Source organism: Perognathus longimembris, chromosome 25 (assembly GCF_023159225.1).
Source record: "Perognathus longimembris pacificus isolate PPM17 chromosome 25, ASM2315922v1, whole genome shotgun sequence".
Lineage (NCBI taxonomy): Eukaryota > Metazoa > Chordata > Mammalia > Rodentia > Heteromyidae > Perognathus > Perognathus longimembris.
Window position 1 is genome coordinate 276,803 of NC_063185.1, and position 26,745 is coordinate 303,547.

At 40.1% G+C, this 26,745-nt stretch overlaps 1 long non-coding RNA gene across 1 annotated transcript; it reads left to right on the plus strand.

The window, feature by feature from the left end:
* Positions 1-298: 298 nt before the first annotated feature.
* On the plus strand, positions 299-26,316 carry LOC125342083. Its single transcript, XR_007209139.1, has 3 exons — positions 299-309; positions 7,872-7,875; positions 26,129-26,316. It is a non-coding gene; the product is annotated as an uncharacterized LOC125342083 (long non-coding RNA).
* Positions 26,317-26,745: the final 429 nt, after the last annotated feature.

Sequence of the window (26,745 nt, forward strand, 5' to 3'; positions counted from 1 at the left end):
ATTTATGTTTATTGTAACCTGGGCTTTCTGAGAAGGGTGCTTACCCAGAAGGTTGATTGTACCTCCTAATGTCTGCCTGCCTGCCTGCCTGTGATAATCATCATTCTTTAAGAAATCCTAGGGTACACACAAGAGAAAAAAAATTATAACAAATCATAGCTATTTTATGTCATTGTGGACATTATTTTCTGAACCAAACTGGCTGCCCTTAAGCAAAAGTTATAAAGGATTTGGGGGCATATTGTGTACATTATTAAAAATGATTGCCTTCCCAAATGTATGGAGACAGTTCAGAAAGTCCTGTTTACTGTAGCCTGGGATTTCTGAAAGAAGGGTGATCACGACAGGATGTTGACTATACCACCTAATGCCTGCCTGTCTGCCTGCCTACCTGTCATGATCACCAATCTCTCAGCAATCCTAGGCAACAGTAAACAGAAAAATTTACAACAAAAATAGCTACGATTATGTTGTTATGGACATTTTTTGCTCAAACAATATGGCTGTTTTTAATCCCAATGTATAAAGGATTTGGGCACATGTTGTATACATTATTAAAAATGCTTGCCTTCTCAGATGTGTTCAGAGAGTCCATGAAGTGCTCTTTATTGTAGCCTGGGATTTCTGAGCGAATGGTGATCATGACAGTATGTTGACTGTACCTCCTAAGGCCTGCCTTACTTCCTCCCTGCCTCCCTGTCTGCGTTCCTGCCTGTCATGATCACCCATCTCTGAGAAATCCCACGCTATAATAAAGAGAAAAAATCTACAAAAAAAACATAGCTACTATTAGGTCATAATGGAAATTATTTGCTCAACCAAACTGACTGCCCTTAAGCAAAATTTATAATTGATTCAGGGCATGTTGTATATATATCATTAAAAATGCGTGCCTTCCCAGATGTGTTAGCCAGTGCACAAAGTTCTCTTTATTGGAGCTTGGGAGTTCTGAGACAAGGGTGGATATGACAAGATGTAGACTGTACCCCCTAATGCCTGCCTGCATACCTGCCTGCCTGACTGCTTCCCTGCCTGCCTGCCTGCCATGATCACCCTACTCTCAGAAATACCATGGTACAATCAACAGAGAAAATTTACAAAAATAAAAGCTACTATTCTGTCATGACTGACCTTATTTGCTCAACCAATTTGTATCCTTAAGCAAAATGTATAAAGAATTTTGGGGCATGCTGTATACATTATTAAAAAGGCTTGCTTTCCAGATGTGTGCAGACAGTTCAGCAAGTCCTATTTATTATAGCCAGTGATTTCTGTGAGAAGGGTGATCATGACAGCATATTGATTGTACCACTTAATGCCTACATGCCTTTCTGCCTGCCTAAGTACCTGCCAGCATGCCTGCCTGCCTGCGTGCCATACATGCTCAACCTTCTATCAGAAATCCCAGGCTAAAATAAACCAAAATAATTTACAACAAACAGAACTACTATTATGTCAACATGTACATTATTTGCTCAACCAATCTGGTTGCCCTTAAGCACAATGTATAAAGGACTTGGGGGCATATTGTTTACAGCATTTAAAAGGCTTACTTTCCCAGATATGTAGAAACAGTGCACAAAGTTTTGTTTATTGTAGCCTGGAATTTCTGAGAGAAGGGTGATAATGACCAGATGATTACTGTATCTCATAATGACTGCTTGCCTGCGTTCCTCCCGGCCTGCCTGCCATGATCACTCATCTCTCAGAAATCCCAGGCTACAATAATCAGGAAAAATTTACAACAAAACATGGCTACAATTATGTCAAAATAGACATTATTTCCTCAACCAATCTGATTTCCCTTAAGCACAATTTATAAAGGACTTGGGGGCATGTTGTGTACAGAATTTAAAGCCTTGTCTTCCCAGATATGTAGAGACAGTGCACGAAGTTCTGTTTATTGTAGTCTGGAATTTCTGAGAATAGAGTGACCATCACAGGATGTTGACTGTACCTCCTAATGCCTGTCTTCCTTCCTGCCTGCCTGACTGCCTGGCTGCCTGGAATGATCACCCTTTTCTCAGAAATCCTTAGCTACAATAAAGAGAAAATATTTTCAAGAAAACCTAGCTATTATTAAGTCAATATTGACATTATTTGCTCAATCTGGCTGCCCTTAAGCACAATGTACAAAGGTTTTTGGAGTATGTTGTATACATTACTAAAAACTTTTTCTTTCCCAGATGTGTTGAGATAGTGCACAAAGTTCTATTTATTTTATCCTGGGATTTCTGAGAGAAGGGTATATATGAAGGATGTTGATTGTTCTGCCTATTGTCTACCTACCTGCCTATCTGCCTGTGATGATCATCCTTCTGTAAGAAATCCTATGCTACAATAAACAGAAAATTTTATAACAAAATATTACTATTATTATGCCATTATGGACATAATTTACTCCACCAATCTGCCTGCCCTTTAGCAAATGTATAAAAGAATTGGGGCTCTGGTGTTTACATTATTAAAAATGCTTCCATTCCCAGAGGTGTTGAGACAGTGCACAATGGTCTATTTATTGTAGACTGAGATTTCTTATAGCAGGAAGATAATGACAGGATGTTTACTGTACCTCAAATGACTGCCTGCCTGCCTGCCTGCTTGCATTCCTGCCTGCATGCCTGTCATATTCACTCTTCTCTCAGAAATACCAAGCAATAAACAGAAAACATTACAACAAAGTATAGCTACTGTTATAACATTATCGACATTATTTGCTCAAACAATTGGGCTGCACTTAAGCCTAATGTATTAGAATTTGGGGGTATGTTGTATAATTATTAAAAATGTTGCCTTCCCAGATGTGTTGAGACAGTGGACAAAGTTCTATTTATTGTAGCTTGGGATTTCTGAGAGAAGGGTGATCATGACAGGATGTTTACTGTACCTCTGGATGCCTGCCTGCCTGCCTGTCTGTCATGATCAACCTCCTAGAAATCCCAGGCTACCATAAACAGAAATGATTTCAACAAATCATAGCTACTATTATGTCATGATTGACCTCATTTGATCAACCAATCTGACTTCACAGATTTAGCACAACCTGTAAAGGATTTGGGGGCATATTGTATACATTACTGAAAATGTTTGCCTTCCCTGATGTGTTGAGAGAGTGCATGATGTCCTGTTTATCATAGCCTTGGATTTCTGAGAAAAAGGTGATCATGAGAGAATGTTGACTGTACCTGCTAATGTCTGCCAGCCTGCCTACCTACCTGCCTACCAGCCTGTCATGATCACCCTTCTCTGAGAAATACCAGTCTACCATAAACAGAAAATGTTACAACAAATCATAGCTACTATTATGTCATAATTGACATTATTGATCAACCAAACTGACTTCCCTTAAGCAAAATGTATAAAGGATTTGGGGGCATGTGGTATACATTGTTAAAAATGCTTACCTTCTCAGATATGTGGAGACAGTGCACCAAGTCCTGTTTATTGTACCCTGGGCTTTCTAAGAGATGGGTGTCCATGACAGGATGTTGACTGTACCACCTAATGTAGGCCTGCCTGCCTGCCTGCCTGCTAGCCTGTCATGAACACCCTTCTCTGAAAATTCCATGGCAACAATAAAGAGAAAACATTTACAACAAAGCACACCTACTATTATGTCATTATGGACATTAATTGCCGAAACAATCTAGCTGCCCTTAGACACAAAATATAAAGGATTTGGGGGCATGTTTTATGCATTATTAAAAATTCTTGCCTTCCCAGATGTGTTGAGACAGTGAACAAAGTTTTGTTTATTGTAGCCTGGGATTTCTGAGAGAAAGGTGGTCATCACAGGACATTGCCTGTACCTCATAATGCCGGCCAGCCTACGTGCCTCTCATTATCAACATTGTCTCAGAAGTCACAGGCTATAATAAACAGAAAAAAAGGACAACAAAACATAACACTATTATGTCATTATGTACATTATTTTCTCAACCAATCTGGCTGCACTTCAGCACAATAATTGTTGGAGAATTAAAGTCTCCAACCAGTGGAAAAATTTAGCCCCGGCACGGTTACTCCAATGCCTCATTAGCACACTAATAGGCCCTTGGGAACACATTCCCAGTAAGGAATTTCTGGTGTTTGTGGGCCAAAGGAAGCCACCAGTTGTTGTGAGAATCTCCTTTTTCCCCCTACTTAGCTAGTCTCCCTGAGGAGACTTGCTAGACCAGCTGCCTTTAGTGTTAGATTCTCTCTGTAAACAGGAAAGTCTCCTCACTAGATTCTCACTGTAAACAGGAAAGTCTCCTCACTAGATTCCCACTGTAAACAGGAAAGTCTCCTCACTGTTATTTCACAAGTATTTGGAGAAGTCAAGATTGATGTTATCTAGCCTTAAGGAGATAGTAGCTAGGAGATAATTATAGTTCTACCTCGGTTGTATACAGTTCCTTGTTTTGATATCAATAATCTTTGTAGTCACTACCTCCTGTAATTAGAAAGGCATTTGTATCAAGTTCCTGCCCTCACAGTAGGAAATTTCCTCCACTTCTGTATTTGAGACAAATGTCATGCTGTATTGATCTTTTACCCTGTAATTGTAATATTGGTTTCTAACCCTATATAAACCCTGGCCCTCTTGGAATAAAGTATGCATTGGTTCACTCGCCTTGCATCCCCGGTGTCCTGATTTCGACTGCAGTTACCCAGGGTCAACATCTGGCGTCCGGACCCAGGGACCTGACAATTGATCCACAGGAGATTGCGGAACTGCCGAGCTCTCGAGTGAGGTGAGAGATATTTTTAATTCACAGGAGACAAGGGATCTGTGTGTAATTCACAGGAGACAAGGGATCTGTGTGGTGAGCTCCTATTCTTAAAAAATTACGGGGTTATGGGACAAGCTAAACCAACTCCATTTTCTAATTTTATCCACCATGTATTGAAACGGGACGGAGCTATGGTCTCGTGTTCACAAAGAGATGAGTGTGTACAGGTAGTGGAGTATAATCCATGGTTCCTGGAGGAAGATACTTTAGATTTAGAAGTCTGGGAATGAGTAGAGAATAATATGAAAAATGAATATCGGTGTGGAGACAAGGTTCCAGTTACATTTTGGTCTGTTTGGGCATTAATACATACAGCCGTGAGCATGATGTCTCCTGATGCTATCATAACATCAGCTGCTGAGCCAGAGGCTGACGTGGAAAAAGCTATGAAGGCTTATAATTTGTCCGGGGAGGTAAAAACTCAAATTGGGCAGGAGCTAAAAGACATGGCAACACCTGAACTATCTCCTGTCAGTTTTGTTAAAGAAAAATTAACATCAAATAAGCCTTCAGCCTCTACCTATGCTCCTTCAGAGAATGATGCTAATTTAGGCATCTCAGCAGTGCAGTCAAAGTGCTACAGATGCTCTTTCGATCTGCCAGGGGCAGTCAGGAAGGTGAAAGTAAAGAACAAATAATTGCGGCCGCGGAGCCCACTTTTACTTTAATTAATCTAAGTCCTATGGTTCTGCTTCTCTCTCTTGCTATCAAACTTTTCCTGTCATTGAACCCCCTCCAACCAGAGGTGTGGCACAGCCCCGTAATTATCAAGATATTGACCAGATTCACTCAATTTAGGACAGCTGTAATACAGGGCCGTCTCATGGCTCCCTTCCAGTGAAGGAGGCTTCCCCATCATCTTTTCTTTACAACCAGGCACTAGCAGGGGAGCTGACACTCCCTGTTTTAGTCCAGCAGCCTGGAACTGGGGAAGGACTAGTGATTTTTCTTTTACTTCTCAAGAGAATTTTTACTGCAATTGCACTTTTAATTTGCGCCTGCGCTACATGTTTCATGTGTCTTTGTCCTTGTTTGATTAGTTGTGTTTCGTGTGGAGTGCTAAATTGGGAAAAAAAAGTCCTCTGGTGGGCGGCCTCGGCAGGTTGATTGCCAGGGGATGGAAATCTCCACTGGGGAAGATCCCCCTGAGAATTTTCAGGGCCCTATGGACTTTCCATCACTCTGGCTGGCAGCTTGTGGACGCTGGACATGCCATCCAAGGCGTAAAAGCCTCTGTTTCTATGTTCTGTTTTGTCTTGACTAGTTTTGTCTTTGAGATTGGTACCAGTTTTAAACATAAACTTTTGTTTCCCTTATTTCTGTTGTCCATTTACATGTCTATGGGCAAAACATTTACTAGGTACTGTGTCTCCTTCTGCAAGAAGGCAGAAAAAGTGCAGGCTGCTAAGAGCTGAGTTCAAACAGCCGGCTAGGCTAATCTTAGCCTGAGAGTAAACACTAAGAGTCAAGTGCTAGGTGGACTCAGTAATACTCCAGGGGACCCCAACCCAGTTATCTTCAGTGTTTAGCATGCTAAGATACTTTGCTAAAACTAATAGGCCCTAGCAAATAAGACTAAACGATGCTAAAATCATTCATTAAAGGTTTTGTTTTAAGTTTTGGTCATTACAAGAATAAGATTGGAAAATATACCTTTTGCCACTACAAAATGTACGGCTGATAGTTGTTTGGACTGTTTTTAAGTTCTGTTTACATTAATACCTACATATGTGAATGTATGTATGTGTGTGTGCGCGCGCACAAATGTATGTGGGTGTGAATGTGTTCAAGATTAAAAATGTATGATATAAAAATAGGTTAGTTTAACTTTAAACTTCAAAAGATCATCGAGTTTGGGCTTTACCAAAAGCTTTAAAGGATTATTACTTTATTTTAAAAGGAACTATAGTTAAAAATTCTTTAATTCATGGTTAAAAATAAATAAATAAGAACTTAGCATGGGCCCTTGAACCTATCCTCAGTAGTGAGGGGTAAACTGACAAAAGTGCAGTTTAGCCTATCCACGTGATGGGACAGCCGTAGGGTGGCGTCCATTCATAGTGGGAGAGGGCAAGCTGGCCCCAAGGCAGTTCATCAAGCTCTAAGGAGTAGGATGGAGATAGGCCCATTCTATAGGACAGGCCAATGGAGGCCTTTCTTTTATTTCTTTTGTTTTCAGGTATAAACATTGGAAACCTCAGGGTAAAATGTATGATTTGACTGATACTTCTAAAACTGCCCCTTAGGATGGATTAAAATTGGAATATCTTAAAGGAGAGTTAAAAGTTTATTTACCTGATATAACTCGATTTCTGTACAGGTTTGCAATTTGGATGTATCAAAAAGGCAAATATGCTAACTCTGAAATCTCATGGTTATAATTCTGGGGCACACTGCTAAGTGTACTCTTGTTACAATTGTTTTGGGTATCACTTTAATGAATCAGGTACTAAATTTTTTAAGTGTAAACTGTACTGTAACAGTAAGATTAACTATCTTAAGTCACATATAATCAGGTAAATATTTTAAAGTATATAAACTAATGGGGAATAGAAGTACACAACTTTCATTAACTCTCTGTATATAGGAAAATGGCTCTTTTAAAGCAGACAACCAGGAGGCAATGTGCCCCCTGGGCTTCAGTTTTTCTATGCAAATACAGGCTAAGGTAAAGGTGTGAAGCCTCTACTTTAAAAGGTTTTAGAATGCCTTTCTAGATAAGAAATTTGGAAGTGAAAAACAAGCAGCATGAAGCAATGGGTGATACCTAGGCTCCAGATTTCTTTTAATACAACCAGGCTTGGTAAAAGACTTGAGATCAAAAATGTATTCTGAGATATGAAATTTAAAATGTTTGTTTTAAGTTGGATATAGGAAAACGATGGCTATCAAGATGATTGTTTAATTACTACTCCAGTTTGTTTTACAGGTTTTCAATAAAATGATTTATTATTTGCTGCACCTGATAAAAATATTGTATCAAAATTGTTACAAATTTTGCCTTTAGACTTTCAACAGTATAATTTAATAATTGCCCCTGATAAAATTCATTTAAACAGAAGAACCATTTAAGTATCTGGGATATTTAGTTAGAAGACAAGTAATTACCCCCCAATTAATAAAAATTCGTACTGAAGAGTTTAAAACTCTTAATAATTTTCAAAAGTTACTAGGGACAGCAATTGGCTTTGCCCTTCCTTAGGAATTCCCAGAATTCCTAACCTATTTTCCATTCTTCAAGGAGATTCGGATTTCTGTAGCCCTCAAAAATTAATTGACACGTCAGGAACTGCTCCTAATAAAATTTGGCAAATGGATGTAACACACATCCCTGAATTTGGCCGCTTACAATATGTGCATGTATCCATTGATACACATTCTTCTTTTATTTGGGCAACACCTCTACCAGGGGAAAAAGGGACTCATGTCATTCAACATTTACTAGAAACATTCGCAGTCATGGGGATTCCTTCTCAAATAAAAACTGACAATGCACCAGCTTATTCCAGTAAACAAGTACGAAAATTTTTAGAATTTCATAACATTTTTCATGTTACAGGAATTAAATACAATCCTCAAGGTCAAGGTATAGTAAAAAGAGCTCATTATACATTAAAAACACAAATTACAAAACTAAAGAGGGGGAGTATGGATAGTACTGAGGGATATGCAACTTCTATGAAAAGTATTTATAAAACAGCCCGAGCTGTTATTGCAGAAGCATTATTTGTCCTTAACTTTTTAAATTTGTCTCAAGGAGATGTTTTAGCAAGAGCTGAACACTTCCTAGCTCCGCCTATGCAAAACAAACAGCAGCCGGTTTGGATTAGATTGGGGGTTGGGCTAGATTGGGTCCCCAGGGAGTTGTTAACCCAGGGGCGAGGGTATGCTTATGTTTCTACAGAAGACAGCCCATCTTTCTAGCACCTGCTCCAGTGGATCCAGCAACAAACACCCCTCTGTGCATCAAGACCGGGGTGAAACATTCTCATCCAAGTGATAAGGCCATTCTAATGGACAGGTGTGCACTGGTAACCTGTAGGGGCTACATCAGAGGTAATGTATTGGGCCTATATTTCTAACCCTCCTTTATGTCCATACTTATGGACAAAAGCCCCTGTCTCTTTTACATCTATTACTAATTTACTCTCTCCCCCTATGGGTCTGGCATTCCAGTCTTTCCTATGGAAGAGGAAAGATCATTTAACTTCTCTTATTCTCAGTTCTCTAAAGCTATCTGTCTAGGCCGCTCCCCATGTTACCCTTTTAGATATCAATATTGGATTCAGCATGGAGGTTCATATAACTCCAGTAGAACTCGATTGATTAGACTGTCTTCCTGGTCTGTGGGATCTCATACCTATGAATTAGATAATTATCCTATTCCTGCTGGCCTGCCTAAATGTGACAATTTTACTTACCTAAACCTTAACTTTACTGAAAGACGTTAGGAAAATTGTCGAGGAATTTTTCCAACTATTTGGAATACATCCCAACATACTTGGTATGATTGGGGACCTTGTGGTGTGTGGTTGAAAAACTGCACTGAATATAACTCATCTTGTGACCCTACTTTAACTATGAACATGTCCAATGCCATGTCTGCTAAACAGCTTTTAGGGTGGTTTGGAGCAGGCTTTAGTGACCCCCGGCCTGCGCTCGCCCATGGAGACAGGCTATTTCCTCCACAACGTCATCTCTGGAAATTAGCAGCTTCTCTGGCTCCCGTATTGCTGGCCAATGGAACTTACTCAGGATCTAAAAGGTCCTCGGCCTCCTACAACTTCACAGTTGTAAAGACCTACAATATCTCTGCTTGTGTTCATTTTCCACAAGTACTGATGGTCGGCCCCATAAACATAACTAAGAATGCCATTACCTGCATAAATTGTAAATTGTATACTTGCTTGAATAACAATGTCACCTTTAATTTTAGTCAAGATAGGATCATGATTTTAACCCTGCGCAACTCCCTTTGGGTTCCTGTTCGCATGCATCGTCCCTGGGCTGGAGGACTTGTACAAGGATTGGTAATGCAGTTTTTCAAGCGGCTTCTGAGGAGGAGTCGTGCCATTGGACTGATTATTGCAGGACTTGTTGGACTGATTGCCATTGCTACAACTGCAGCAGTATCCGGAGCCGCATTGCGACAATCCGTACAAACTCATGACTTTGTGGTGCAGTGGCACCAGGACTCCCACAATCTGTGGCAACATCAGCTGGAAGTAAATGCCCACCTTCAAGATGAGATAGAAGCTGTTAAAGGAGGAGTGTTTTGGCTTGTACATAAATATTTGGCTTTACAGCAACGGTTGTTTTTGACTTGTGATTGGAATTCTAGTCATGTCTGTGTAACACCTTATAAATATAATGCCTCTGAATGTGAATGGAATGATATACAAATGCTTATAGATGGAGCCCTACTAAATGGTACGTTAAGTGAACAAAGCTTGTACAGGGAGGTTTTTGAAGCTTTTCAAAAGGAATTGCCAGATGCCTCTTCTATTGATGATATAGCCCAAGGACTAGCTCAGACCTTAGAAGGACTAGACCCTAGGGGGTGGTGGCAAAGTATTACCCATAGTGTTGGAAGTGCCTCTATTGCCTTGATACTTATGTTATGTGTCTTTTTCTTAGGATATTGTTCCATCATAGCTATAATGAAGCGTTTCACTAGGAATAATTCCTCTGATGTTTTACTAACTGCCCTTAAACTTTCTAGAGAAGCGGCTGTGGAAAATTAATAAAAAAAGGGGGAATTGTTGGAGAATTAAAGTCTCCAACCAGTGGAAAAATTTAGCCCCGGCACGGTTACTCCAATGCCTCATTAGCACACTAATAGGCCCTTGGGAACACATTCCCAGTAAGGAATTTCTGGTGTTTGTGGGCCAAAGGAAGCCACCAGTTGTTGTGAGAATCTCCTTTTTCCCCCTACTTAGCTAGTCTCCCTGAGGAGACTTGCTAGACCAGCTGCCTTTAGTGTTAGATTCTCTCTGTAAACAGGAAAGTCTCCTCACTAGATTCTCACTGTAAACAGGAAAGTCTCCTCACTAGATTCCCACTGTAAACAGGAAAGTCTCCTCACTGTTATTTCACAAGTATTTGGAGAAGTCAAGATTGATGTTATCTAGCCTTAAGGAGATAGTAGCTAGGAGATAATTATAGTTCTACCTCGGTTGTATACAGTTCCTTGTTTTGATATCAATAATCTTTGTAGTCACTACCTCCTGTAATTAGAAAGGCATTTGTATCAAGTTCCTGCCCTCACAGTAGGAAATTTCCTCCACTTCTGTATTTGAGACAAATGTCATGCTGTATTGATCTTTTACCCTGTAATTGTAATATTGGTTTCTAACCCTATATAAACCCTGGCCCTCTTGGAATAAAGTATGCATTGGTTCACTCGCCTTGCATCCCCCGTGTCCTGATTTCGACTGCAGTTACCCAGGGTCAACAACAATACGATGGATTTGGTACATGTTCTAAAAATTGTTAAAAATCATTGCCTTCCCAGATGTGTTTTGACAGTGCATGAAGATCTGTTTATTGTATACTGGAATTTCTGAGAGAAGTGTGATCATTACAGGATGTTGACTGTACCTCATAATGTCTTCCTGCCTGCCTGCCTGCCAGTCATGATCACCCTTCTTTCAGAAATCCCAGTCTACAATAAAAAATAATTTACAACAAATCATATCTATTATTATGTCATAATTTACATTATTTGCTCATTCAATATGTCTTCCCTTAAGCACAATATATAAAGGATTTGGTGGCAAGTTGTATACATTATTAAAAAGGCTTGTCTTCCCAGATGTGTTGGGATAGTGCCTAACATCTTTTTATTGTAGCCGGAGATTAATGAGAGAAGGGTGATAATGACAGGATGTTGACTGCACTTCCTATGCCTGACTGCCTGCCTGCCTGCATGTCATGATTACCCCCCTCTGATTAATCCCAGGCTTCAAGAAACAGCAAAAGTTACAACCAAACACAGCACCATTTTGTCATTATGGACATTATTTGCTCAACCAATCTTGCTGCCCTTAAGCACAGTGTATAAAGTATTTGGGGGTATGTTGCATACATTAATAAAAAATGCTTGCCTACTGGTTTGCTTAGAAGGTATAGGCAGCTGGAGATACCTTTCAACTTACCTGTTAGCTTAGAAAGTCAACTCCATTTCAGCTGTCCTTTCCCCTAATCCCTGCTGCAGGATCCCCTAGCACTTGCCAAAGGACCTGGCTGGGCTGAGGCCTCTGATGTGTGTGCTGGCCACATGCAGTGTGAACTTCCAGCATGACTTGCTCTTGCAGCATTTATGTGTACACCTCTCTTATTTACCACACCCCAATGAGAGAAAGTTTCTGAGTTCTGCAACCCTTCTTGGAATAGCTGTGCTCTGACCCTGTGGGCATTGTTTTGGGGCCTTCACACAGCAGCAGAGTCTGGGAAGAATGGTGCCTATCCTGTCAGCCACTCTCTTCCCGCCCTGCCTAGTACTCCAGCTGGAGACTGTGGCCTCCACTTGTGGCTGCCCCAGAGGAAAGGGCATTCTCCTCTGCCTCACAACTCTCTAGACTGCTCAACCAGTCAAAGGAAAACTGGTCCCAGATTCTGCTAGAATTGTAGCTAGGCAGGAAGCAGAAGGGAATGGCAGGCAGACTAACAATTGAGACTCTCTTCACATGTGTTTGGGTGCCATCATCAGCCCACTGAAATTCTGGGGATAAGCTGAAACTAGTGTAGATAACCAGGGTCTCCTTCATGGAGGGAGAGGGCTGGGGCGATGTTCTTCAGTAGTTGGGTATGGTGGTACCATCCAAGGCATTGTTCTCAACTGCACATGGTCAGCATTCGGTTTTAAGTTTTCTCTGATGACCACGAGGGTGCCCATAGCTTCATTGAATGCTCTGTGCTGAATTGCCTGTTGAGTCTCAGCTGCATTCTATCCCATGTCACATATGACTGCCAGAATAATGGGGTCCAGCTTGCTGGGTACTGGCTAATCAGGACCCACGCCAAATACCATATCAGCCAAGGGTGCTCCAGTATTTGTTCAACATTGGGCCTTGGACTGCAGTCCACAGTTAGAAGTGGGAAAGTAGGTCATGTCCCTTTGCAGTTAGGTATAGTGATGGGCTATTCTTGGCCTCTACGACTAGGACCTGTATGTCAGCAAACTTTCTCCCCTCAAAGGGGAAAGTTTACTGTCATGTCATACTAAATGATCCCCAAGTTCCAAATGTCTATCTTGTAGGCATCATACATTTTGTGTAAGAACATACCTAGGGGTCAGAATATCAAGGCTCCACAAGCTCCCTTTATCAACTGCCCTGTGGTCATCCTGACACTCAGCCTAAAATCACTGACCTTGGCATTGTGTTTGGCTTCCAACAGGATGTTGTTGGGCTTGAAGTTCCAGTGTGCAATTCCTTTCTATTGGAGGTAGTGCATGGCACTCATGATCTGTTTGAACAGCCTCCTAGTTTTATGCTCAAATATGTGGCTTCAGCTGGATTTGCACATCGACCCCATAAGGTGTCCCCACCAACTCCATGACGTGAGATAGACAGTCTTTATCCTCCATGACCATAAAAACCAGATGATGTGTGGGTGAGGTATGCTGTTGACAATGTCCACCTCATTTTCTATGCCATGGCTCTCCAGGTCTCTCTTCAGGAGAACTTTCACAGCCAGCCTTGTGTCTGTGAGGCAGTGATGGGCCACATTCAGATATCCAAAGCTACCATGGCTGATGGTGTCCTCCATCCATACTGTAAGATGATAGTTATCTCCTCCTCCCCTTCTGAGGAAGAATTAAAAAAGACTTTGTTGTATCTTGACATCTTTCCACTGGGATGGCAAGTAGTCAATCTTATAATTATCTTGAATGTTCTAAATGAAGATAACACAAGTAATTTTAACCAAAATGAGCTAAACCAAAAAATAAACAAGTAAATACAAACACCAGAATAATGAAAAGAAATACCCAAAACCAAGCCAAACCAACACAGCTCCCTCCCAAACCCCCACACAAATAAAGCGTTAGTTCGAAGTTAGTCCAGCAGGTCACCAAGAAAAGCTCCCAGTGCTGTAACTGACAAAAGTGGACAGCAGCTTCTTATATACCCTACTGGGGATTCCTCACAATGCCTGGTGACATCAGGGAGCAAATTGACCAATCACAAGTGGGACCAGTGATGTCAGTGAGGAATGGACCAATCAGGGCTCAGTAGGCACCCACTGATAAGTATGCTCTTGAGCCTGGAGGACTGTTGCCGAGGAAGCCAGGTACATGGGATGCTGCTGCTGCTTCCATGGCAGCCATGTGGGAACCATAAGAGGAGGACACTGACCACTACCTTATCATATATGATATGATTGCATTTGACATGATCACACATTCTTTCCTCCATTGAACATGCAACATGGGGCCCTGTATCTGAATCCACTACTGTGACATAATAGTGTATCATGACACGTCATAGGGTGATTGCACACAATCTCATGAATGCACCTTGTGTGTAGTGTTATATGTTTATATTTTAAAAAATAGTATGTTACGTATTATATGTTATTATATATTATGTATTATACAATATGTAATATGTGTTATTTTATATTATATATTTTGTTTTGTATATCATATATTATGTACTACATATTATTATACAATATATGTCATGTATTATATGTTACTATACATTATATATTATATGTTATGTTATATATTATGTATATTATATATTATATGTATGCTACATATTATATGATATTCTATGTATTATATATTATGCATTATGTTAAATATTAGGTATTTTATGTTACTATATACTATATGTTATATATTTTATGTTATTATGTTATATCTTATGTATGATATATTATATATGATATATTATATGTTGTTATATATTATGTATAATGTGATATGATATATTATATATGATGTGTTATGGTATTACATATTATGTATTATGTGAAATTATATATTGTTATTATAAATTATTTGCTGTATTGTGTTTTTATACATCACATATTAGATGATATGTTATTATATATTTTGTATTATATATAATTGTATATAATGTGTATTACATATGATTATATACATATGTAATTATATGTTATATATAGTGATATATGTATAATATATACAATTTTATATACATTATATTATTTTATGCATACATATAATGTAATAGTGACACATACTATGTTCCAGGTCATGATTACGTGTATATAAAATGATATGTTGTGTAATGAGCATGTGGGCTTATGTTACATGATACAATATATGGGATCGTATGCTACGTCATCATGTGATGCTTCGTGAACTCGTCACAACACACGTGCGCACATATCTCAGATGGGCACAGGCATGTCACACACGCATGCCCACGTCTTGCATGCACTTGTCTTACACAGGAACGTCTATCATGTGCATGCTCACCCATCATGCATATGCACGCCAATCTCTTGCACACATACACCTATCTATGTTGCATATGCGTACCTATCTCCCCATGCACACATATCTTGCACATGCACACCTATGTATCTTGCTCATACACATCTATCTCACATATGCACACCTCTCTCGTGTATGGACACCTATGTTGCACAAACTCAGCTACAACCGCCATGCACACTCACAGTGTCTAAACACACTCACGCTTACCCTGTATACTCATACTCACTTTTATATGCACACACTTGTCATTTTAGCATGACAATCACCTGGATACATGTCTATATTGCACACTCCAGTGTACTGTGCACATTCATACTTTCCTTGCCCACTCACACCAATTTGAACATTCACTCCCATGTCTGGCTTGCACTCCCATCTCCTGTATACAAGTCTGTCATGCACACTCACGTGCACCTTGCACACTCACGTACATTGCAGAGTCACACCTTCCTTGGAAACTCACACCCATTCTCTGCACGCACGCCCATATTCTCGTAGCCCACAACGACTCCTGTGGGCACTCCTGCTTGCACACCCCCCTTGCCCACACTCCTTGCTCGCTCACCCAAGGTTGACACTCTCCAGGTCGGCGGGCAAGGCGCAGGGCATGGTGCAGAGGCTGCGGAAGATGCAGTGGAGCTCAGCCGGGGCATAGCAGCAGCAGGGTTGCCGGCCACCGGAGGGCCGGTTGGCCAGCGCGGTTGCAACCCAGCAGCAGCAGCAGCAGGCAGAACACTGGCGCCACATCCCGGAGGCCAGGATGGAGAGGCCACGGATGATGCGGAGGCCACTGGGCACCGTGGCTATGGCTACAAGCGGGCAGAACTGACTTGTGCAAGGCGGGAAGAGGAAGTAGAAGGTGAGTAGAAAGTGGAACATTAACAGAAAGGAGAAGGGGAAGCAGAAGTAGAAGGGTAGTGGGAATGGAAAGGGTAACCAGAAGTGGAAGAGAAAGTAGACATGGAAGTGGAAGTAGAATGGGAATAGAAAGCGGAAGGGTAACAGGAAGTAGAACAGGAAGTTGAAGGGAATGTGGAAGTGGAAGGATTAGCAAAAGAGGAAGCGGAAGTAGATGGGAACTGGAAGTGAAGGGATAGCCAGAAGTGGAAGAGGAAGTTTGTGTGGACGTGTAAGTAGAATGGGAATAGGAAGTGGAAGGGAAGAGGAAGGAGAAGGGGAATAAGGAAGAGGAAGGAGAATAAAAATTGAAAGGGAAATTGAAAGTAGAGAGGAACAGGAAGGGGAAGTGGAAGGGTAATCGGAAGGAGAAAAGGAAGTAGGTATAGAAGTGGAAGTAAAAGGGGAATGTGAAGTGGAAGGGGACAAGACAGTGGAAGGTGAACAGGAAGGAGAGAGTAAGCAAGAATAGAAGAGGAAGCAGTAGAGAAAGCGGAAGGGGAATCAGAAGTAGAAGGGGAAGAGGAAGGGAAAGGGGGAGGTTAACCAGAATCAGAAGTGGAAGAGTGTAAGTAGACGTGGAAGCAGAAGTAGAAGGGGATGAGAAGTAGAAGAAGAAGGAGAACAGGAGTAGAAGCGGAAGAAAGAGGGGAATAAGAAGCAGAATGAGAAGTAGAAGGGGAACAAGAACAACAAAGGGAAGGGGAAGGAGAAGTCGGAAGGGAAGCCAGAGCACAAGAGGAAGAGAAGAGAGGGTAAAAGGAGAACAAGAAGCAGTGGGGGAAGTTGAAGAGGAAGAGGAAATAGATAGGGAAGTGTTACAGCAAGGGGAAGCAGAAGAAGAAGGGGAATAGGAAGGGATAGTGGAAGAGTAATTAGAGGAGGAAGAGGAAGCAGGAGTGGAAGGAGAATGGGAACAGGAAAATGCAGGAAAAGGAGAGGAAGAGGGAGGCGATGAGGTTGAAGTGGGAAGAAAAGGAGAAGAGGAAAAGGAATGATGAGAGCAAGTAGTTGGCAAGAAGAGGAAGACAAAAGGAGAGAAACGGAACAGGAAGAAGGATGGGAGAGGGAAGGAAGAGCATAGGAACAGGGAGGAGGAGACTCAAAAGGAAAATTGGAAGAGGAATATAAAGAAGAGAAAAAGGAAGTAGAGAAAGCAGGAGGAATGGAGAACAAGACAAGAAAGAGGAAGGACATGGGGAAGGGGAAGGGGAAAAGAAGGAAGAGGAAAAAGGAAGGAAAGAGGAAAAGAAACAACGAGAAGAGGAAGAACACGGAGAGGCAGAGGAAGAGGAAGGAGGATGGGAAGAGGGAGAGGACGAATAGGAAAGAGAGGACAAAGAAGTGGAAAGAGAAGAAGAAGGAGGAAGGGGATGGGGAGGAAGGAAAAGGAGAGGAAGAGGAAGGACAGGCAAAGGAGAGAAAGGACAAGAGGAACCAGGAAGACGAATGGGGGGAGAAGAAGAGGGAACAGCACACGAACAGGAAGAGGAACCAAGACAGGAAGAGGAAGGAGGAAGGGCAGCAGGAGGAAGAGAAAAGGAAAACCACAAACAGCTCTGTCCATTTCTGTTCACTTCTGCCCAAGGCCACTTCTGCCATCTTAATCATCTTCATCTTCATCATCTTTAACCTCATCATCCTCATCCTTATCCTCATCTTCATCCTCATCTTCTCCCTCCTAACACCATCCTCATCCTCATCTTCATCCTCACCATGCTCACCATCCTCATCCTCATCTTCATCATCTTCATCCTCACTCTCCAGATCCTCATCTTCATCCTCATTCTCTTCATCTTCACTTTCTTCCTCTTCATCCTCTTTCTCATCCTCACCATCCTCATCTTCATCTTCATTATCTTCATCCTCACCATCTTCATCTTCATCCTTACCCTCATCTTCATCCTCATTCTCATCTACACCCTCCTCATCCTCATCATCCACATCCTCATCTTCATCATCTTATCCGCACCCTCCTCATCCTCATCCTCATTTTCATCCTCATCAATCTCACCCTCATCGTCCTGCATAACTAAATAATAATAAATAACAAATAATAAGTACTCAATAACAAATAATGACACCAGATAATAAAATAAATAAGAAACAACAAAATCAATAATAATACGAAGCAAAGGATACATAAGAAATCAACCATAAAAATCAGAGCAACAAATAACCATAATAATAGCATTAAATAATAGCAATCCCTAACAATGAGGAATAATAATAATAAATGATAAAATAGCAGTGTATAATAAAAAATGATTCAGAGTATAATAAAAAGCAATAGGAAATAAATATTAGCAAGTGGGGCTGGGGATATGGCCTAGTGGCAAGAGTGCTTGCCTCGTATAAATATTAGCAAGTAATTCATGGTCAGTAATAAAAAATGATACCACTAATTAATAATAATCATAAAGATAATAAATAATAATGATAATAAACGATAACAATACATAACCATAAGTAATCATTAATAATAAAATGAATAGAAACACATGATTAAACATATCAAAAAATCAGCCATGAAAATTAGAGAGATAAAGAGTAAGAATAAAAGTAAATCATAATAGCAGTCAATGATAATAATAAATAACAGTGGATAATAATAAATAGCTAACACATAATCATAAGAAATTAATACTGAGAAATCAACAATAAAAATCATAGCAATAAAAATAAATAAATAATAAGGAAAGTAAATACTCATAGCAATAAATAACAATAAATGATAATAAATAACAATAGATAACAATAAATAATCAATAATAAGTGAAATAATAATAAATATTCAACAATTACATATTGTGGCAATAAATAATAGCAATAATAAACAATAAATGATAATAATAAATAATAATACATAATACAGATCATAAAAATGATAGTTAATGAATAATAAATAAATAAATAACAATAAAATCACATCGATAAATAATAATAATAAATAATGAAAATAATAAATAATAGGAATGAATAACCATGGTTAATGAAAAACAAGAAAAATAGCAATACATAACAATAATTAATAATAAAGGAAATGGTAATAAGAAATAAGTAATAATAAGGAATATTTAATCAGTAATAACAAATGATAGCAAATAATAAAGAATAATAAAAACAAATAATCATAGCAATAAATGATAAAAATAAATAAAAAACAGTAGACTATAAATAATTGTTCACAAATAATAAGAAATAAATAATAATATATCAGCACTGAAAATCACATCAATAAATAATAATAAAAATAAATAATAAAAAGGGCAATAAGTCACAGTACATAATAATAAATAATAATAGATGATAATAAATAATAACTAAGAATGAAATAAATAATTAGAAATAAATAATAACAGTAAATAATAAAAAGTCATATAGCAATAAATAATGATAATAAAAATAATAAAAATAAATAATAATTATAACAATAGGTAACAATAATTAATAATAAATAACACTAAATAGTAATAGACAGTAAGTAATAATATCTAACAATAAAATAAATAGTAAGAAATAAATAATAATAAACTACGAAAATTATACCATTAATAATAGTAAAACACAGTCATAAAAAGAGAAAAATCACAATAGTGATAAACAATAACAAATAAAGAATAAAAATAGATGACCATAAATAATTAATAAAAATAAGTACAATAACAATAATTAATAAAAATAATAGAAGTAAAAAACAAAGCATTATATAATATATATAATATATATAATATAATATATATAATACATAATATAATATATATAATATATATAATAAACCATAGCCATAAATAAATAGTAAAAAGAAGCAATGATAGGAATAACAATAAATAATAATTAATGATGAAATAAATAAAACTAGTTGATGAAAATAATACAAATCATAGCAATTAACAATAGTGATAAGGCTGGGGATATGGCCTAGTGGCAAGAGTGCCTGCCTCGGATACACGAGGCCCTAGGTTCGATTCCCCAGCACCACATATACAGAAAATGGCCAGAAGCGGCGCTGTGGCTCAAGTGGCAGAGTGCTAGCCTTGAGCGGGAAGAAGCCAGGGACAGTGCTCAGGCCCTGAGTCCAAGGCCCAGGACTGGCAAAAAAAAAAAAAAAAAAAAAAAAAAAAAAAAACAATAGTGATAATAATAAACCACCCTTAGTACATCATAATTAAATAAATAATAATAAAAAATGACTGCAACTAAAAATAAGCAGCAATACATAACAGCAATAGAGAATAATAGAAATAATAGGCAATAATAAAATTAATTATAAATATAATAAAATAATAACATTTGTGATTGCGTAATAAATGATAGTCAAATAAATAATAATATCAATACATAATGAAAATGGAAATAATTGGGTAATCGACTGACTCAATGATAATTATAAGATAATGGACTGAGTATTTGACGGTATATATAATGATATGGTAATGGAGTGACTCTATATAATTATATGATAATTGACCGACGATGTGATAATTATCTAATTGACTATGATAATTGACAGATTCTATGATAATTATATGATATTTACTATTTGATGGCATATGTGATAATTGACTCTGTGATGGCATAGATGATAATTATATGGTAATTGACTCTATGAGGTTATATATAATTGAATTCTATGATAACTATATGATAATTGAGGACTCTGTGAATCTATATATGATAATTAAATGATAATTCACAAACTCTGTGATGTTACCTATGATAATTTTATGACAATTGAGTGTTTCTGTGGTGGTCTAATAGTTATATGATAATTGACTGACTCTATGATAACTATATGTTAATTGACTATTTGATGGTATATACAAAAATTATATGATAATTGACGGTATATGTGATAATTGACTGACTATGACGGTATCTATGATAAATGACTATTTGATAATTATATGATAATTAACTGTTTGATGATTTTTATAATTGACTAACATTGACGACATATGGGATAATTATATGATAATTGACTCTGATGGTGTAATGAGAATTGACTTTCTGATGGTATAGATAATTTATATGATAATTGACTGATGGTATAGATGATAATTATATGATAATTGACTCTATGATGGTATCTATGATAATTATACGGTAACTGACTGACTCTATGATGCTATGTATAGTGATTGACTGAGTCTCTGAAGGTATCTATGATAATTATAAGGCAACTGACTATTTTATGGTTTATGATAATGATATGGTAGACTGACTCTATGATAATTATATGATAATTGATGAACTCTATAATTATGTGTTAATTGAGTGTCTCTGTGATCGTATAATGATAACTATATAATTGACTCTGTGATGGTATCTATGATAATTCTATGGTAATTGAGTGACTATTTAACGGTATATATCATTGACTGACTCTATGATAATTATATGATAATTGACTGACTCTATGATGGCATCTGTGATAATTATTTGATAAGTGACTATGATAATTATGTGATAATTCATCAACTCTGTGATTGTATATATGATAATTATATGATAATTGACTGGCTATTTGATGGTATCTATATTTGACTGGCTTTATGATAATTATATTTTAATTGACTGGCTGTGACGGTATCTATAGTAATTATATGATAATTGACTGACACTATGATAATTATATGATAATCAACTGACTAGTGTATGGCATACATGACCACTGACTGACTCTAGGACCCCAGACTCTTCCTGAACTTTGCCCCCCTTGACCATTTCCCTCCCCAACCCCTCCTCACACCCACCCCAGGCTGCTTTGTTCCTCTCAAGGCCTCACCTTCCTCCTTAGGCCTTGGCTGCTTCTTCTTCTTCCTCTTTACTGGTTTTGTTCTCTTTCCCCCCCTAGGGGGAGGGTGTCCATGAGGTTTTTCCCACAGCCTCAGGCTTCTGGGAGGAACCAGGAGAAGAAAGTGGGAGGAAGTCCGGGAAGTGGGGAGCAGGGATCCCTTGATATTCACAGCTTAAGGCTTTTGGAGGGGCACAGGCCTTGGGCCAATGGCAGGCTGGATAGGAGTTTGTGAAGTTCCTTCCTTCAGGATTAGGGGGAAAAGAGGAGGGGCAAAGGGTTGGGGGAGGAAGCCCAGGAAGAGGTATAGGAAGTTGGGGACCCCTGGGAAGCAGGACATCCTTTAATATGCAGAGCTGAAAACTTCAGGAGGGGCTTCAGGTGGGGAGAGGTTCCTTAGTGACCACAGCACATGCATTCAAGGGTGGAGGGAGGAGGGGAGGGAAGTTGGAAAGGATGAAAGGATAGAGGGAAGGATGGAAGGGAGGGAGGGAAGGAGGGAAGTCTTATTGCATTTATTTACCTAATTTAAAATTTCAGCTCGGTTGATATCATTTCCTTTATTTCAGTGTATTTTGTGTCATTTATCTAATTTCATTAAAATAAAATAAAATGAAATAAAATGAACTAAACCAAATGAAATGGAAAAAATGAAATAATGTGACACAAAATGAAATAAAATAAGATGAAATGAAATAATATGAAATGTGAAATGAAATGAAATAAAAAGAAATAAAGTGAAATAATGTGAAATTGAAGTAGAGTGGGGGTTCGCTACAATGAAACAGGGTTCCCCCCAAGGGAGGGGATTCCTGGTTCTCCCAAGAGTCCACCACACAGTCTCCAGCTACAAGGTGACAAAAAGACAGTTTTATTGGGGAAGTGAAAAGTGAACAAAAAGTGAACCGACAGGCCTTGGTCGCAGCCGGGACTCGGGAGCCGAAACTGCCAACCACGTGTGGAGCCCAGACTCGGGAGCTGGGCTTGTACACAACTGGGCGGCCCAGACTCGGGAGCTGGGACCGCCCCCGTGTGGCCTTCCAGCCTGGTTATAAGGCAAACATCACAGACAAACTTGTCACACGCAGGTGACCAATGAAGATACAACACTTACAGAGCATGCTAGGCCGCACGCAGGTGGCCAATAGAGTTACAGTCTGTCTCATAATATTTATTTGAACTAACCTATCATTCTAGTTAGAATTGACGCATGGATTTGGCGGGGCACACATGATGCAGGCGGATATGCCTATTCATAGCTGGTTTCCTTGAAGCTCCCAAGCCTCAGGTGGTTAATCTACATAACTTATCATAATAAAGAGGAGGACACAGGTTCCCTTGAAGCTCCCAGGCCTCAGGTAGTCAATCTACATAGTAAAGGGAGCTTCCCTGAATAGGGTGGGGGAGGGCTTAATGGAGATGGAGTTGGCTTCTGCTCTAATCTGAGCTGGAGTCAACCTGAAGTCCCTCCACAGCTATTGATGGCACTGGGCAGATCTGGCCTCCCCACTACATTCCCCCGTTTTTTTCTTGTACATGAAAATCAAATCATTGATTTCTCTAAGAGCTTTTTGCCTGGACTGTAACATGGTTCCACCCACAGGTTTTTGGGGAGAGCAAGCATGATACAAGAGCCAGTCTGATGTTACTGCTGTTCTTAGGCTTGTACCCAGAAAGAACCTGGTTATCTATGAGGTCCACCCCCAGGACAGCTACAGGTGTTCTCACCTGTTTTAAGTCTCCATCCAGTTACCTAGGTAACTGGCATACCTCCTCTGAGGTCGCACCCTAGTTCATCTGGACACCCTAATACACTTGGATACACCTCCCACTCCAAGCATTTCCTGGGAGTGACTCTGTAGCCTGCCACGCATGTTTTTTTCAACTCCAGTTAACTTAGAGGAGTGGGAAGGTTACCACAGGAAGAATGTCTCCCCAGTATCTTAGATTTACTACCCACTATCATAGATGACTGGCAAGTTCCTGCCCAGTAGAAAGACATGGGCATTTAGAAAGGCATGCTTACAAACCATTCTTTTAGGACCTCCCGGCTCCAGTTAACTTTTGAAAGGCCAAACACAGGTGACTCTGAGATCTGACACTGTCTCTGCCATCCAAGCAGTGGCTTGCTGCCTCTGGATGCTCCATTTGTCCCAGGAGTGACTTTTCCACTCAGAGGTAAATGCACCTTTGGCATTTCTCTTGGTCCGTCACTGGACTTGGACTCAGGGCTTGAGTGCTGTCCCTCAGCTCTCCAGCTCAAGACTAGCACTCTACCACTTTGAGCCTCAAAGCAACTCACAGCTCTGTTCCCAGCACTCTGCTGGCTGAGTAGAGACGACGACTCTCACAGGGACCTTTCTCTGCCCGGGCTGGCTTTGAACCGCAGATTTCAGATCAGTGAGTCATATAAGAGGCCACTTTACTCCAATTAAAGCAACAAGGTGGTCCACACAGAAATAGTTTTTAAGTATGCTCTTACCTGGAACGAATCACCTGTCCTGTGTGGGTCTGTTGAAAACTGTTACAAAAATGCCTATAGACAGACTGGAAATGCATTTTTGATTTCAAAGTCTTTTCCTCAGTTCCTCTTTTGACAATGTAATAAACCTCCAAAAATTTGGTAATGCTCAAACTCCGAGTTTAAACTTAAACTCTCCCATTCTTATTCTTTATCAAAGTCACAAGAACATTACTAGTTTAAATGTTTTACAAATGTCCATTTTAGTGGATCATCACCAGATTGCACCACCTTCCACTTGTCCTCCTTGGTCAGGTTAGCTGCTTTGACGTGGGAAGCGTGGATCCAGGTCTTTAGGCCATCTACCTTGACAGCAGTCGGAGTGGTCAGGACTACAGTGTAGGGGCCTTTCCAGCGAGGCTCCAAGGACTCAGTCTTATGTCGCCTTACCCACACCACCTGTCCTGGCACAAAAGGGTGTAAGGCTGGGGCAACTTTAGGCAGCTTCTCATGAGCGGCCTTGATCTGGGAGTAAAGTTCATTTTGGATTCTCTGCAGGGCCTGTAAGGACTGTAACAAATGTTGGTTAGACAGTTCAGCTATGGCTTCAGAACCAAGCTTAGGACATAAGGGAGGAGGCCTCCCGAACATTATCTCATAAGGTGTGATGCCCTTAAAGTATGGTGTACAGCGTACCCGCAGAAGGGCAAATGGTAGGAGGGCCGTCCAGTTTTCGCCAGTCTCAAGGGTCAATTTGGTTAAGGTCTCCTTTAGAGTTCTATTCATCCTCTCTACCTGACCTGAACTTTGGGGATGATAGGCACAATGTAATTTCCAATTAATCCCCAATGACTTACCCAAAAGCTGGGTTACCTGAGAGATGAAAGCAGGGCCATTGTCCGAGCCTATGGCCACTGGGAGTCCAAACCTGGGAATTATCTCCTCTAGCAGCTTCTTCGTTACAGTCTGCGCTGTTTCCCACTTGGTTGGGAAAGCTTCTGTCCATCCTGAAAAGGTGTCTACAAAAACTAGCAGGTACTTACATCCATACTTGCCTGTTTTTACCTCAGTAAAGTCTACCTCCCAATAGGCTCCTGGCACCGTTCCTCTTTCCCTCCTTCCTTTGACAGCTACTCCACCAGCAGCATTTGTCCTCTGGCATGGCACACACCGGCTGGTAATATCCTCTACTTTTGTCCTTTGGTTGGTCATCGGCCCTAAGGCCTGCTTTAAAACAGACATGTCTGCTCCAGTGTCCACTAAGAATCTGACCGGTTTTCCCTCCACTTTTAGAGTTACCCTAGGCTCTGGGAGGGGAGAGCCCCGACTCTGTCAATCATCCAAGGCCAGTGTTTTGGTTTCCCTTCTCTTTGGGCATTCTCCTCTCCAATGCCCTTTCCTCTTGCAGTAGCTGCACTGATCCTTCTCTAACATCCACGCTCTTTCCCTACTTTTACTTCTACTTCTCCATAGTCTTCTCTCACGGGGCTCAGAGCCTGTTTTCCTCTTCTGTTCCTCTTGGGAGATAGCAAAAATCTTAGCCAGTTTCCTAACCTGTCTCTCTTCTGCAGAATCCCTGTTGTCAAAAACTCTGATGGCAATCTCCACTAACTCTGACAAATTTTTTCCTTCAAACCCTTCAATCTTCTGAATCTTTCTTCTAATGTCTGGAGCTGCTTGTCCCACAAATGCTACATTAATCGCCTTTTTATTTTCCTCAGCCTCTGGGTCTATAGGAGTATAAGTACGGTAAGCATCAAGAAGCCTTTCTAAATAGGCTGCTGGGGACTCATCCATTCCCTGTCTTACTTCCCCTACTTTAGACAAGTTCATAGGGCGCTTTCCAGCAGCCCGGAGACCACCCAGAATAGTCTGGCGATAAACCTTTAGCCGCTCCCTACCTGCTGATGAATTCGGGTTCCAGTCCGGATTCCGGGAGGGCAGGGCTTCCTCTATCTCAAGGGGGTCTTCCGATGGCCTGCCGTTGTTTCCTGGGACCAGCTTCTTGGCTTCCCGGAGAATCCTGTCTTTCTCCTCAGTGGTGAAGAGGATGTCCAGGAGTTGCTGGATATCGGCCCAGGTGGGTCGATGAGTCATAAAGAGAGTTTCTAACAAAGAGGTTAGTGCCTGAGGCTTCTTTGAGAAGGGAGGGTTCTGTTGTTTCCAATTTAATAGATCATTAGAAGCAAAGGGGACATGAACCTCATAAGGGTGAGCCTGGCCCTCTTCAGGGGGTCCCACCTGTCTAAGTGGGAGTGCAGCAGGGGGAGGAAGGGGGTCCCTACTTTGGTGGGCTGAGGGGCGAGTCTCTCTCCTGTCCCTTCCTCCAGCCTCCCCA